Here is a 5,344-nt window from a genome sequence, read left to right on the forward strand (position 1 = left end):
TCTCGGATCAATGGTATGCCTAGAGAACACAGGTAGGGAGATATTAACTGTATTTATTATATGTTGTCCATACTCAGAGATAATTTGTATTTTATATACAGCTTACAAAATAATAGTTTATTCTCATGTTTATGGGTACTAAAACTGCAGCCTTTTAAAAGTTCCACCATTTGAAACCCTAAGATCAAAAATGTGTGCCCGCTATTACCCTTTTTAAGCTGAAGATCCTTAATAAACGGCACTATTAGGTATTCATTCAAACATCTTTCCTGACTTTAGAGCTAAGCAGTGCCAAAATTCAATTTTACCATCTAGTAAAAGCCCAGACATGACTAATAATCTTCAAAACAAATCTATGAGGCCTTTTTAAAAGTTTTAAAATCATCATTTAGTGTAAATGATTTAGTCTTTGCAGTGAGCATTCCATAGTTGAGATTTTGCTCAATACTTCTTGTTGTTCCTTGACCTCCTTCCCCAATGCCACAATTAATATTTAGTAATCAGAAATGGGTGTAGGTGTGGTGAGCCTAAAAAGCTCCTGATATGCACATGTAAGCCTAGGGCAATTGTCTGTGCCAAGACACTGCCACATGTGGGAAGGGATTTTGCTAAATGTGTATTTTTTACAAATTGTAAAGGTATCCAACTTCTGTGACCTTAGAGATAATCTACAATGACCTGCCAGCCTACAGGCTAAAGCAGTGTTTCTCAACCAGGGTTCCTTGGGCAATAGGCAGTTTGTGACTCTCAAGTCAGTTTAGGTGACATCAGTAATCTTTTTCGCTATCTTTAAGAACAGCCTTCCCACTGGCCAGCAACGTAAGAGACATTCTTCCCACTGACCAACATACTATGAGGTGTGGATATAGTAATTATAGTAGGGGTTCTCCATGTTAAAAAGGTCAAGAAACACCATAACATAACATAAGGACATAATGGTTACTGGACTCTGAGACCACCTTATTAGGCAGTGAAACAGCATTCAGTCAAGCACTGGCTCCAAAGTCAGAGAAGCTGAGCTGCTGTTCACCTAAGTGAACATTAAGGAAGTCTTAAGCATTCATATTTCAAGACCTTATCCAGATTAGTTAATAGAAGTCTGGTTAAAGAGAGACCCCATATGTGGTAGATACAAAATATTAGTTTTTTTATAACTATTTTTAATAACAATTTAAGTGTAGTAATGTCCACAAACGGAAACTCTCAATGGCTCATAGCAATTATGTCCCTGTTGCCTATTACTTTTGAAATAAGACATCTGCCATATGAGGAAAGTATTGTTTCCAGTGAGCTGGCTGACTCCTAGACCTGCATTGTGTAAAGCACAACCATTAAATAGCATTGAAAATAAGTCATCTTTATATGTAATAAGTAACTTAAGTTGCAGTTATTGTGTGTGTGTGTGTGTATGTGTATATATATATATATATATATATATAATATACATACAGTGAGGGAAAGAAGTATTTTATTGTAGCTGTGAGAGACAGAATAACAACAAAAGAACCCTCAAAAACCCAGTGCTCAAAAGTCATAGCTTGATGTGCATTGTAATGAGTGAAATAAGAATTTGATCCCCTATCAACCAGTCTAGGCCACTCCAGGACCGTCATGTGCTTCTTCTTGAGTCACTTCTTTGTTGCCTTGGCCGTGTGTTTTGGGTCATTGTCATGCTGGAATAGCCATCCGCGACACCATTTTTAATGCCCTGGCTGAGGGAAGGAGGTGCTCACCCAAAATTTGTTGCATGGCCCCGCCCATTGTCCCTTCGATGCGGTGAAGGTGTCCTGTCCCCTTAGCAGAAGAACACCCTCAAAGCATAATGTGTCCACCTCCATGTTTGACGGTGGGGATGGTGTCCCTGATGTCATAGGCAGCATTCCTCCTCCTCCAAACACGGTGAGTTGAGATGATGCCAAAGAGCTCAATTTTGGTCTCATCTGACCACAGCACTTTCACCCAGTTCTCCTCTGAATCATTCAGATGTTCATTGGCAAACTGCAGACGGGCCTGTAGATGTGCTGTTTTAAGCAGGGGGACCTTTTGGCCTCTGCAAGATTTCAGGCCTTCACGGTGCAGTGTGTTACCAATTGTTTTCTTGGAGACTATGGTCCCAGCTGCCCTGAGATCATTGGCAAGTTCCCCTCGTGTTGTTCTGGGCTGCTTCGTCACCATTCTCATCATCATTGCAACTCTATGAGGGAAGATCTTGCATGGAGTCCCAGACTGAGGGAGATTGACAGTTAGTCTGTGTTTCTTCTATTGGGAAATATTGCACCAGCTGTTGTCACCTTCTCACCAAGCTGCTTGATGATAGTCTTGTAGCCCAGTCCAGCCTTGTGTAGGTCTACAGTCTTGTCCCTGACATCCTTAGACAGCTCTTTAGTCTTGGCCATGGTGGCTAGATTGGAATCTGGTTGATTGATTGCTTCTGTGGACAGGTGTCTTTTATACAGGTACTGTAATGAGCTTGGATTAGGAGCACTCCCTTACAGAGGATGCTCCTAATCTCAGTTTGTTACCTGCATACAGGGAGGACACCTGGGAGCCTGAAATCTTGCTGGTCGATAGGGGATCAAATACTTATTTCACTCATAACAATGCACATCAAGCTCTGACTTTTGCGCACTTCAGTTTAAAGGGTTCTTTTGATGTTATTCTGTCTCTCACACCTACAATAAACCTACCATATTTACACCTACAATTACAGACTGGTCATTTCTTTGTCAGAGGGCAAACGTACAAAATCAGCAGGGGATCAAATACTTCTTTCACTCACTGTATCTACAGTTAGGTCCATAAATATTTGAACAGAGACAACTTTTTTCTAATTTTGGTTCTGTACATTACCTCAATTAACTTTAAATGAAACAACTCATTTGCAGTTGAACTTCAGAATTTCAGCTTTAATTCAGTGGGTTGAAAAAAAGATTGCATACAAATGTGAGGAACTAAAGCCTTTTTTTTACACAATCACTTCATGTCAGGGGCTCAAAAGTAATTGGACAATTGACTCAAAGGCTATTTCATGGGCTGGTGTGGGCAATTCCTTTATTATGTCATTATAAATTAGGCAGATAAAAGGCCTGGAGTTTATTTGGGGGGGAAGGGGGTGCTTGTATGTGGAAGATTTTGCTGTGAACAGACAACATGCGGTCAAAGGAGCTCTCCATGCAGGTGAAACAAGCCATACTTAAGCTGCAAAAACAGAAATAACCCTTCAGAGAAATTGCTACAATATTAGGAGTGGCAAAATCTACAGTTTGGTACATCATGAGAAAGAAACAAAGCATTGGTGAACTCAGCAATGCCAAAAGACCTGGACGTCCATGGAAGACAACAGTGGTAGATGATTGCTGAATTATTTCCATGGTGAAGAGAAACCCCTTCACAACAGAAGTAGGCGTATTGATATCAGGCTACCATTATTTAGTACTTAGAGGTCTATGCAGCCTTCCAAGGAATATCCTTCCCACCAAACCGGTCAGGCTTGATGATGTTCAAGGCAGCAAAACATTCACCACAATGCCCCAGACTATTTCACGTCTCAGAACATCAATTGCAAACCTGCCATTTCTAGTGTTCTCTGGCAAATGACAATCCTGCTACATGGGCCTAGGCTGTGAACACAGGGCCCACTACAAGACATTGGGCCCATATGCCACCCCATAGAGTCTGTTTCTGACATTTTGGTCAGATACATTCACACGAGTAATCTGTTGGAGATTATCTCTTATACATACAAAGACAGATAGTCCTGCTACTTGATTGATGCCCTTCTACAGCCCTGTCCATCTCTCCTTGTGTAAAGACCCATCTTACAGTATCTCCCCGTGTATTTGGGATAATGCTGGGAGATATGGCAAACATTCTTGTGATAGCACGTATGGATATGCCATCCTGGAGGATCTGGACCACCTTTACAACCTGAGTGGGCTACAGTTACCTCCTCAGCTGCATGCGAAAAGTGCACAGGCAAAATTAAAGGCTGATGAAAAATCAGGAGAAATAAGGAGAAAGAAATTTTAAAACCATTGCCTCTTTGGGCTTTGGTTTGCTGTTGCACTTCCTGTCCACCTGTTGTTGGTTTCTTTAGCACCACAACTGGTGAAATTGATTCACAATCACTTCTGCTTCCAAACTGGACAGACTGAACTTCCAGAATTAGTTTTTGCATATCCAGAGGCTTCTGGCCAGTTTCTATAAGCATTGTGTTGACATAAGTACTGACAGAAGTACATTACAGTACTGACAGAAGTACATAAACTTGGGAGGAAGAGCTTGGAACACAATAATAAAACTACAGGTGAGCGGTGTGACAGTTGCAGTACATTGCCTTTTCTGTAGATCATCACTTGCCCACAGTCTTGTGTATACTCCCCACACCAGGACACCCAGCTCACCCATATAGCTTTTACTAGCTACATAGATAACCGCTTATATTTTTACTTTACTATTTTGTCTGGAAATAAATATGACAAATTCTGATGAGTCAGCATAAGAATTGTTCCAAAACATTTGTCTTGCATTCTACATGTCCACGGATCATCATTAATCTACTGCAGCTTTTAATGTTGGTCTGCAAAATGTTACCATAATCTACAGTCCATTTTTTTAATCACGATCCATTAATAGTTTTGTTTTATTATTTTTCTGGCTCTACAAACACTTAACAGTCACATAAAACCATCCCACTGCCCACCACCTTTTAGCGGTTCTTCCTATCCATTAAACAAACAAAATTATAATGGGGAGATGAATTCTCTGTTTAACCCCATCATGACCAAGAGGTTTTGTTTGCCCTCTTGACCAAAACAAAGCAATTTTGTTCAGAAAAGCTTAAAGGAATGTAATGTAATGAAAAAAATGGAGGCTGCTGTAGCGCACCTATGCTAAAAATGCTAACAGCCTAGTTGTCATGCAGGTAATATACCCTTTAACATTCACTGACCTGGTCTTGTGTGAATTTATTTGCTTTCTGCATACTTGTAAGTACTAAAATCAGTGCCAGGTAGGAAAGTAAAATTTCAGAAGTCAGCAAGGACAGCTTCTATGTTTCTTAGTCACAGATACCTTCCCTTCAATGTCCAACAGCAATGGTTCCACGAGCCAACGCTCCTATATAGTGATGGAGCTTACACAAGGGTAATGTATTCCTCATGTATGTAGGCAAGAACTGCACTCTGGGAAGAGGTCACATGCGCCTTTATACCCAGAAGAATTGGTATTTACGGACTGCTATAAATCCATTTACACTGCAGTTTACCTAGTAGTGTGTGACAATTTCATTGTGAACTTTTATTAACCAATAATAAAAATGAATCAACACAAAAACAGACACATA

This window comes from Pyxicephalus adspersus, chromosome 10 (assembly GCF_032062135.1).
Source record: "Pyxicephalus adspersus chromosome 10, UCB_Pads_2.0, whole genome shotgun sequence".
Lineage (NCBI taxonomy): Eukaryota > Metazoa > Chordata > Amphibia > Anura > Pyxicephalidae > Pyxicephalus > Pyxicephalus adspersus.